Source organism: Arachis hypogaea, chromosome 17 (assembly GCF_003086295.3).
Source record: "Arachis hypogaea cultivar Tifrunner chromosome 17, arahy.Tifrunner.gnm2.J5K5, whole genome shotgun sequence".
In the NCBI taxonomy this organism is placed as follows: Eukaryota; Viridiplantae; Streptophyta; class Magnoliopsida; order Fabales; family Fabaceae; genus Arachis; species Arachis hypogaea.
The window spans coordinates 2,629,665-2,641,212 of NC_092052.1; the positions used below are offsets into that span (position 1 = coordinate 2,629,665).

General features: G+C 32.2%; 1 long non-coding RNA gene and 1 other non-coding gene across 2 annotated transcripts; one reads left to right on the forward strand and one right to left on the reverse strand.

Annotated features, from left to right (window-relative positions):
• The first annotated feature begins 2,564 nt into the window (after positions 1-2,564).
• Positions 2,565-2,668, forward strand: LOC112768673 (small nucleolar RNA R71). The gene has a single exon (XR_003186074.1). It is a non-coding gene; the product is annotated as a small nucleolar RNA R71 (small nucleolar RNA).
• A 2,530-nt stretch (positions 2,669-5,198) lies between these two features.
• On the reverse strand, positions 5,199-6,097 carry LOC112766483 (uncharacterized). The gene is made up of 3 exons (XR_003184395.3): positions 6,064-6,097; positions 5,917-5,984; positions 5,199-5,344 (listed from the first exon to the last, which is right to left on the reverse strand). It is a non-coding gene; the product is annotated as an uncharacterized lncRNA (long non-coding RNA).
• Positions 6,098-11,548: the final 5,451 nt, after the last annotated feature.

Below are 11,548 nucleotides of genomic sequence, written 5' to 3' on the forward strand. Positions count from 1 at the left end.
AAGATTCAGCCCATTTACTTATTATGCACTTTAAATTCTTGTCAATTCCCCTTTCCTTTTAAATTTCATGCAATTTAATTCTTGTCAGACACAAATCACTCAAATCAACTTCTGTTTGCTTGACTAAATCAACCACTAAACTAAAATTGCTCAATCCTTCAATCCCTGTGGGATCGACCTCACTCCCGTGAGTATTATTACTTGATGCGACCCGGTGCACTTACCGGTGAGTTTTGTGTTGGATCGTTTTCCACACATCAAGTTTTTGGCGCCGTTGCCGGAGATTGAAATTGATTGACAATGATTAAGTAAGCTGGTGGTCTAGATTAAGCTTTTTCTTTTTATTTTTACTAAGCACATTAATTGTTTGACACATTGTGTCACCTAACCCTCTAACAACATTCTAGCATTAGAATGTCCATGTTTCATTTGGTTTGTTTGTGCTTTTTGCAAGTCATGGAGGCTGAGGTGTTTGAAGAGGGAGTGAGCAACAATGCCCAACCTGCAAGGAGGGTGTTGGCCTCTTCACACTTAGGAGTGGAAAGGTGGTAGAAGAGGCAACCCCAAGCCAGGAGAACCACGAAGAAGAGGCTGCAGAAAAGCCTGAAAGTAAGAAGAAAGAAGACAATCCTAGTCCATCCTCACCAAAGCCAGTCTTGAAGCCTTACGTGGCAAAGGCACCATATCCACAAAGGTTAAGGAAGGATGGGAAGGATAGCCAGTTTTTCAGATTCTTGGAGATCTTCAAAAAGCTCCAAATCAATATACCATTTGCTGAAGCGTTGGAACAAATGCCCCTCTACGCCAAATTCTTGAAGGAACTCATGATAAGAAAAGAAACTGGAGAGAAAAAGAAACTGTTGTGCTAACAGAGGAGTGTAGTGCTATCATACAAAAGAAACTCCCCCAGAAAATGAAAGACCCAGGGAGTTTTCAAATCCCCTGCATCATAGGGGACATCAACATTGAGAAGGCCCTGTGCGACTTGGAAGCTAGCATCAATCTCATGTCCTTGAACATGATGAGGAGAATGAGGATTGAGGAAGCCAAACCAACAAGAATGGCACTCCAACTGGCTGACAGAACATTCAAGTTCCCACATGGAGTAGTGGAGGACTTATTAATAAAGGTGGGGGAATTCATTTTCCCAGCTGACTTTGTAGTGATGGATATAGAAGAAGAAGCTAACACTTCAATCATCCTAGGAAGGCCATTCTTAGCTACTGCTGGAGCCATTATTGATGTGCAAAAAGGGGAACTAGTCTTGAGATTACATAAGGAGAAGATGGTCTTCAATGTCTTCAAGGCAATGAGCTACCCCAAGGAATCAATAGGAGAATGTATGATGGTGGACACCATAGAACAGATAGTTCAAGGGGTTTTGGAAAAGAGCAATGTGGGGGAACTATGGAATTGGAACAACAAATACCACATGGAGAACTACCACAAGAAACCATGGAGAGTTCAATCATGACAAACCACAAGGACAGTAATCAAAGAGAGATACCTAAACTGGAGCTGAAGACCCTACCTCCAAGCTTGAAATATGCATATTTGGGTGAGAACAACACTTACCCTGTGATCATCAACTCAAGCTTGAGCGAGCAGCAAGAAGAAGAACTTATCCAAGTGCTGAAACAACACAAAGATGCCATAGGCTAGACGCTCACAGACACATTTTCCTTGAATTTCCTCCCAGGAGAGCCCGATAAAGCTCTTGGGCAAGAGCCTAGCTTTGAAAATTTGCCTTGTCTCCCTTCAAGTGTAGTGCTCGGTTCTTGGTGGAGAGCCTAGCTTTGGCTTTCCGATTTCCTTTGTCTTTAATGTAGCGCTCTTGCAAGAGCTTTGGGCTCTTGTTCTTGAGTGTTGCTACGCTTTTCATTCCTTAGGCCATGCTTTTCTTTATTTCTTCAATTTCTTCACCTACAAGTAATCAAAACAACCTATCAAAGTATCAACAAATTCACAAGGTTTAAAATTCATATAAAATTCAATTAATTCAAGCTTAAACCTCATGATTTTATGCCAATTAAAGGGTGGTTGATTGATTCAAATAAACCATGCAATTCCACTCCAAATTACTAACTTACAATGTAAGAAAGTGCATAAAAACTAATGAAACAAGTGAAATTAGCTTGAAAAGTAGGCATATAATGACTTGTCATCAATTCTCCATGTAATTCACCTCTTCCATTGCAGGATTCTCAGGGTTATAATTTTCTCCTTCAGATGAGGCTTCTTTAGTATTGCCGGATGCAGCTTGCAATCCAGTTAGATTCTGAGAAATCATATTGACTTGTTGAGTCAATATTTTGTTCTGAGCCAATATGGCATTCAGAGTATCAATCTCAAGAACTCTTTTCTTTTGAGTCATCCCATTATTCACAGGATTTCTTTCAGAAGTGTACATGAATTGGTTATTTGCAACCATCTCAATGAGTTCCTGGGCTTCTGTAGGGGTTTTCTTCAGATGAAGAGATCCACCAGCAGAGCGGTCCAATGACATCTTGGACAATTCAGACAGACCATCATAGAATATACATAAGATGCTCCATTCTGAAAGCATGTCAGAAGGACACCTTCTGATCAATTGCTTGTATCTTTCCCAAGCTTCATAGAAGGATTCACCTTCCTTCTGTCTGAAGGTTTGGACTTCCACTCTGAGCTTGCTCATCTTTTGAGGTGGAAAGAATTTGGCCAAGAAAGCATTGACCAACTTTTTCCAAGAGTTCAGGCTTTCCCTAGGTTGTGAGTCCAACCATATCCTAGCTCTGTCTCTTACAGCAAAGGGGAAAGCATAAGTTTGTAGACCTCGGGATCAACCCCATTGGTCTTAACAGTGTCACAGATTTGCAAGAATTCAGCTAAGAACTGATGAGGATCTTCCAATGGAAGTCCATGAAACTTGCAATTCTGCTGCATTAGAGAAACTAATTGAGGCTTAAGCTCAAAGTTGTTTGCTCCAATTGCAGGAATTGAGATGCTTCTTCCATAGAAGTTGGAAGTTAGTGCAGTAAAGTCACCAAGCATCTTCCTTGCATCTCCACCATTGTTGACAGGTTCGGCTGCCATGTCTGTTTTCTCTGCTTCTTTTTCGAAAATTTGTGTTAGGTCCTCTTCGGAGTGTTGTGCTTTGTTTTCTCTTAGCTTCTTCTTTAGAGTCCTTTCAGGTTCAGGATCAACTTCAACAAGAACGTCTTTATTCCTGTTCCTGCTCATACGAAAAAGAAGAGAAAAGAAAAGAAGAGGAATCCTCTATGTCACAGTATAGAGATTCCTTTATGTGAGTAGATGAATAAAAGAATAAGAATGAAGAAAGAAGAAGAAGAATTCGAACACAGAGAGAGGGGGGTTCGAATTATGAGAAGAGAAGTGTTAGTAAATAAATGAAATAAATAGAAAGAGAGAGGAGAGAGAGAATTCGAATAATAGAAGAAAAAAGGGAAAATATTTTGTTTTTATTTTGTTTATTAAGTTAGTTTCGAAAATTTGAAAAAGAAATATAAGAAAATTAAAAACTAAAACAATTAGTTAATTAAAAAGATTTTTAAAAAAGTGGTTAGTGATTTTCGAAATGAGAAGTGGAAAAGTAGTTAGGTGGTTTTGAAAAGATAAGAAATAGTAAACTTTTTAAAATTAAAACAAACAAGTCAAGTAGTTAGTTGAAAAGATTTGAAAATAAATTTTGAAAAAATAAGAAGTTAGAAAAGATTTGAAATTAAATTTAAAAAGATATGATTGAAACTTATTTTGAAAAAGAATTGAAAAAGAAATTAAAAGGATTTGCTTTTAAAATTAAAGTTGATGACTTGACTAACAAGAAACTAAAAGATATGATTCTAGAACTTAAAGATTGAACCTTTCTTAACAAGAAAGTAACAAACTTGAAATTTTTGAATCAAAACATTAATTGTTAGTAAAGTTTTCGAAAATATGAAATAAAATAAGAAAAAGATTTTTGAAAAATTAGTTTTAAAATTTTCGAAAATATTAAAAGAAAATGAAAAAGATTTTGAAAAATTTTAAGAATGAAATTCGAAAATCATAAAAAAAAATGAAAAAGAATTGTTTTTGAAAAAGATTTGAAAGATAAAGTTTTTAAATTGAAATTTTGACTTGACTAACAGGAAACAACTAAATTTTAAAAATTTTTGACCAAGTCAACTCAAATTTCGAAAATTTTGAAAAGAATAAGGAAACGATATTTTTTTTTTTTTACTTTTGAATTTTTAATGAGGAGAGAGAAAAACAACAAATGAAACAATGCATAAAAATTTAAGATCAAATAAATAATGCATACACTTTGAATATCAAGATGAACACCAAGAACACTTTGAAGATCATGATGAACATTAAGAACATATTTTGATTGTGTGCGTTTCTTTATAGAATAGATTTCCTATTGTAATTTGGGTTGCTACTTGCTAATATATTCATCATGAATGTACACATAGAAGAAAGAAGATAACATATTAACGAAGAATATAGTAGAGACTATAAAGTAAATACCAGAGATGCTGGAATGATTAACATTTTTTCCTATTTATATTTTACATATTTAAATTAATACTAGAAAATCCATTTTTTATGCTAAAAGTATTATTTCCTAACATTTTCTATGGCAAGCTGCCAACTCATATGTAATAATGCAAATTAGTAGCTTTTCAAATTGATTGTTGGCCAAAATGTCTCTAAATTCAAAAGAAGAGTTAATCATAGGAAAATAAAATAAGTTTAATTTTGTACAGAAAAAAGAATAATGATTAGAGAATGAATATTATGATTTATTTTGATAATATCATTTTTTTATATAAATTATACAAATATACAATGCAAAAAAATCATGTGGCATCATGTGTGAAATGACATCACTAAAAATAGGAGTGGCAATATCATTTTTCTAATTACAATTATAATATCCTATATAATCACCATTGTCAACTTTCTATCACAGCATTCATCCATTATTGGCTGCTTTTATGTTAACATTATCAACCCGAGTACTGATTGATTAATATTTTAATTTAATTTCTAATCCAAATAATAACAACAATAAATATAAACTCGTAATTTAAAATTCAGAAACGATTGTTCATGAATAATAAACACAATCTGCTTAAAAATTAAAGGAGTTCACTGCTATTAAAACTTCAAAACAGGTCACTAAGTGCAAATTAATAATAAGTACTAGGCACTCTGCAGATCTTAATTGGAGTTTGGGTTTTTGGAACTTGTCCCAGATGAGATTCCCAAGAACAAACTAGAAATTCTAAGGTTTTTCTTTTAAAAATCCTCTTGGATTTTCCTTTGCAACAACTTCTTCGGCAAGCACATTTGCATAAATCTGCATAAGTTCGCAGGAGACACAAATTTAAAGGAAAGTTATGGAAATTTCAGAATTACGAACTCAAATAGTTGGTCACTTCGTTTTGTTTATTTAGAAATTAAAACAACAAAATCATGGCTACTCTAATGTCAAATAATACTATGTCCATGACAGATTGATCACTTGAAAGCTATTACGGCATAATTGCACCAAGGTTTACGTTAATGTTATTGCAACTTTTGTTTCAGATTTCATTCATCAGCCTTAAAAATAACTCTGTTAGTTTGCATTTGTAGAGTTGAGATGGAAAGACTTAGGCATTTATTGATACAACTTGGATAAATGTTTCCATGCATTTTATAATTAAAATGGGACACTGACCTTTCACTCCATATCCAGTGATTCTTCTACAGTAAGCTCAATCTTGGTAGTATAATTTCAGGCGGATATAGATGATATTTTTTTATGTTGCAATTATAATAAATCAGATCAATGAATATAGAGTGAACAAATGCATTCTTGTCTTTATGAAATGGAGAAGTAGCTCATCAATTAGCAAAACTAAACACACAAGTAGACATGAATCTAACCTTTTTCACATATCCTCTATGTGACTAAGTCGATTTGATATGCTAATGACCACACTAAGACTTTCATCCTGAAAAATAATAATTAAAAATAAGCAAAAAAAAAAAAAAAGAGAGAAGTACAAATTGAACAGCATTTAGATTACTAACCTTCCAGAGGGATTTTCAAGCGCTAAAATAGCATCTGTCTCTATACTTGGAAGTAAAGATTATATATCTCATAAATTTCGTGAAGTTCTCAGGAGAATTCGCCTGCAAAAGAATTAATCAATATGAAAAAAGTAACCTACATAGAGAAACATATTCAAAATTTTAATTACCTCTTCCTTTATTAAAGTTCCATGCTGGATGCAGTTCCGATAAATGTGAGTACACTATAGTCGTCGTCAAAAATCTTAGCTTTGCTGCGTATGCTCTTCTTGTAGACTTCAGTTAAACATCATCGTTATGATTATAATCCCATTTCCGAATTGAGAACAAAGTATAATCTCGTCATTCGGTGTGTTGTTCCGTGAGGATAAAACAGCCATTGGAGTGCTTCCAAAAAGTTTATTCTTCTGTTTACATTCCAGAAGAGAACCGGATCCAGAGCCCATTCGATTCTTAGGGCGTATTGCCTACATGGAAGTTATTTCAAGTTAAGGGTTTCTCTCATAATAAGGGAATTAAGAACGAAGGAACGAAAATGCCCTCCTAAACACGGTATCACATCATTTAAACTTATTAGAGGAAAAAAAAAAAGAAAATACCTCGTATGGAGCTCGAGTTGACGGAAGCATAACTCGTCAACCTCTGCAGGTATACAATAATTGTTGTTTGGGAATTTCACAACTTGCTCTATGATGAGCTGCAACATTTGGACATCAGTAGATAGCATCCTATCCAAATCAGCACGTCATCTTGCTCCACCATATCGGTGAGAATACACATACTTGTGTATCGCACTTTTTAACTTTGATGCCATATGTCAAAGTTAAATTCCCATGATATTGTCTCTGGAGATGCAATTTCTTTAAACCTTCAAAAATAGGTTTAAAGATCAACATGAAATCTTCTTTTGATTGTTTTCCACCAACTACTTGCATCCCCAATTATCCTTCAGAATTGATTTGGTCTTTAGCCAAGAAGCTAAATTCAATTCGTAGCAATCTGAAATGATCCTTTTTTGTGAGGAATCTAGGAAATTCAATTCTCAAGAAAATATTCTTGTCGTAAATAGTACATTCTAGTTGTCTTTCCAAACCAACGCCTTAATTATCATGGTCATTGTTTTCAGAAAATTGACGGACCCGTCACCCGGTATGGAAGAAAGGAAGGCAGATCTGAAAATCCACTTCTCCTAATGTGGTATCACTAGACCCTTGCTCGTAATTGTAATAAAAGTCACCATTTTCAAGTGTTAAAGACATGGCGTGCTCTTTCTACCTAAGTTAAAAAAAACATGACATCAAAAGAAAATTATAATCATTAAGACTCAAGCAATTTTTTAATTTGTAACTTAACTACTTCGCAAACAAGCATCTAATAGCTTCGGATGATAAATCATAGTTTTTTATTGTTGATGGCGAGTCATCACTGAGAGCCAAAATATGCCGGATTATGGCGTATTGCATTGCAGGAAATGGCAGATGGCCTAAAAAATACATGTATGCACAAAAAAGAAGAAAAACTGCACATGTAATAATTATAGAAACTAATTAATATACAAATTATCTACTGACAAGACATGGCAATTAATTCAGCAAATTTAACAATAAACATAACATCAAGTCATAACACACCAAAAAATATTAGACATAGAACTTAAAATGCCAATTATGGCACAAGTCAAATACTAAAACTCACAAAAAATATTGGTTGTCTTGAAGTAGACATAATGAACCTAATGTAAATTGAAGAAAAGAACAAAAAAGAAAGGAACGAACAAACTCAAGCATATCGCCATGCGCTGTTGTACCCCATTTTAAAACACAGATAAATACCCTACAGTGATGGATATATAGGCGCAAAAGGTCGGGACAATTTTGGAAATTAGAAGAAATCAGAGGTGGAAAATTGGGAAAATTGAGTGGGTCTCGAGTATTGATACTTGGGTCTTGGGAGACATTGAGAGAAGGGGAATCCTGCTAACCTGGGTGTTGGCATGGCGTGTAATTGCTATCGGGAAAGAGGGTGTAAGGTAGGAAGGAGGCGACTGAATTTGGAATTGGCTGGAGAGTGGGTTGCTATAGCTATAGGGCCTATTCTGTGGATTGTTGCTGAATCTAGACTCATCAGGGTGAATCCTAATTTATCTACTCTTCTAGTTTCTATTTTGGTTCTTACAATTTGGCACAGAGCCTTGTTCTAAGCTTTTGAGCTTTCTTTTTAGCGCTGCCTTGGAGGAAAGGATGAATACGTTAAAGACGGAGTTCGATGAGATGATGTGACTCTTGAAGGGTCAGAGGGCGACTAAAAGGGTAAACTTGAAGGACCGATTGAATTGGGTCCAAGGCATTCAAAGGAGGGGCATGACTCCCCACATCGCTACAAAGCTCATCCCAACTCTCACTCCCATCTCTGAAAGTAGTGATATTACCCCATTCCCGCGGAGTGCCTTTCACAGGGTTATTCTCGGGGAAGCCAAATGTCACACTCGTCGCTCCAGCAGCTTTTTTGTTAAGGCCCCAGCTCTTAGCCCAGCTCTTCTCCACCAGCTACCTTTATCAGCTGCTATGGTTCCCTTTCCGAATGCAAATGTCTATCTCTTTGCGGCCACAACCTATTCTAATAGGACCCATATTCAATTTCTTAAGGTAGCGTTTGGTAAGGAGTATTGGGACTGAGATATTAATGACGTCAGAACTTTAAAAATATTCTACAAAATTTCACAGAATAAACAATGAGCTAATAATCTACTGCACATCACCTTATTAGAGGCAAATCGTGACGGCGAACTAGACGCGAGCAGAGGCAGACGACAAACAAGAGGGGAACAGAGGTCAGGACAAACAAGAGGCAAGCAGAGGCAGACACGAACAAGAGGCGAACCACCAGCGGCGACGACGAGGGTGGAAGGCTCGAGGCTGCGTCTTTGAGGAGTGCGTGAGCCAGCTTGCGGCGTTGATACTACAGGAAAACGCTAGTTACTGTCGGATATTATCCGACAAAGAAAATCTCTTTTTATTATTATTAGGAAATCTTTTTAGAAACTGTTTATTTATTAAACAACTACAGATTTTGCAATTGAAAAAAAAAACTAGTATTGAATTTTAAAAAATATTATTTTTATGAAAAATTTTGTAATTCAATTGATCGACCACTAATATATAAATATTATTAAAAAATTTTAAATAAAACAAATTCAAAATCATTGAAAAAAAATTAGTCTATCCATAATAGAAGAAGAGATGAGATTATACGAAAAATGTAATTAATTCTTTCTTTTGTACGAGTTATTGCTTATTGCTTATCTGTCAAAAGTTTTGAGTTTAATATTGATATTTTAGCAACAAATCCAATAAATCTAAGTGTAGTGCTTGGGGTATTGGTTTTTTTTTTTTTTTAAAGGGTGTGTGCGAGTTGTTTATTTTAACGGAAAAAATTGGTTCCGACACCAACAAAAAATTTATTTGATGAATTTAGGTTTTTTAAATAAAAAAAAATTTACTATCAAATAATCCCATGCTAAATCCAACGATATATAATTAAAATTTCATTTTTCTAAAGTTGATATCTGTTTAGATATATTAGTATAAAATTCGGGCTATGCCCAGACTAAATACTATTCCTTTATAAATTTATTGATACTTATTTATTAATATTAATAATTATTATTTTTAAGTATATCATATCTTTCATTGTAATATGTCTTTTATCATCAAAAATTTGAATAAAATAAAAAAATATTTAATCTATTATTTGTCATGATAATAAATAAGATAGTAAATTTTATTTATTTGTTTAATTATTCAGTAGAGGATTTTTATATATATCTAAAAATAGAAAAATAAAAACACTACCTATTTTAATAGTAATAATATAAATCATCGTCATCACATACACAAATCTTAAAATTAAAAAAGTTAAAAACAATAAACAATTAGATATGAGATCAAATATCATTTTTTTTATTATATAAGAAGGATTATATTATTAACAACAAAAAACTAATAACTATAAAAAAAATAGTGGAGCAGCGAAAAGCAAATAATTTTAATGCGATTCAATCTTTATATGTTCTTCGAGTCTCTGCCTATTTGATAATTCATAATTTTTATTAACATTTAAATTTAACTTATTATATATATAAATAATTTGTTACAATTTTTCGTATTCATGAGTTACAATTATTTCATAAGTATATTGTGAGTTAAATGACATTTAATTATTTATTTTACCAACCTAAACGAGTAGTTATTTCTTTTATAAATAAAATCTTAAAATTCTATCTTTGAAAATTAATTTATACTACATCGAAAAACTTTTACAATTTGTACCATCTTAAATAAAATATTTATATTAAAAATTATTTGATTAAATGTTGTTTAGACTAAAAAACATTTTTAAAAAAAATATTTGTTAAAATCCGTTTCGTTGAATTTTTCTTATTTTTTAGATGAATTAGACATTATTATTATTATGCATTAATATATTCTATTTAATTATCGTAAACTTAAATCCAATCTGAATGATCTTTGTTATTTAGGCATATTCTTGTACATAAGTTAAATATGATATCAATATTGTCACTTACACACAAAATTTTAACACTAAATATTCTTAAAATCTGAAAAATTATAAATTATATTTTTTAAATATATCATCTTATTGTAAAAAATAAATTTAAAAGGTAATAATATATATATATATATATATATATATATATATATATTATATATTATATCCTATTAATAAATTACACTTCATTGTGATTTTAAATAACATTATTTAAAAAATATTTACTTTTTCAATGTCCTATAAAAAAAATATTCCAACACAAATTATATGACAATAAATTTTTTAATCATAATTGATTTTCTAAAATTACATTTATACCAACATGTGTTGCTATCTTAAAATACTTTTACATATGAATTGTTGCATAAGTTTATTGACCTCTCTGCAAAGTAATTAGAGAATGAAATTTAAATAAATATAAATACCAACTCAAAAGAAAAGAATTATTTCTAATAATTAAATTTCAATTCAATTTGCATTTAAAAGTTGAAATAAAAAACCATATCGAAAAATAAAAACACTATCATAAAACTATTTTCTTTAATAACTTGCACAATATGGTACAATTTTACAAATTTACGTATATTTTTTTTAAGATAAAAAACTCTTTAATTAAATAAAATTAACAGAGTTGTCATTTACACAAAATGTTTATTGGTGTACTTTTGCTGGCAGTTAGCATCAAATGCAGATTTATTATTTTGATTGGCTACCTTTAGCTAGCCAAGATGCCAAATAATCATAATTCAAATCGTTATCTATTAAGTAAATGAGATGAGAAGTAGACTATAAAAAATAACAAATGGATAACAATTAAAAGCAGAAGACAAATACAAATGTTTGTATCTAAGAACACGGTCTCTTATTACATATCTTAACACAAATATATGCTTTCAAATTATTTTCTTGCTTTTTT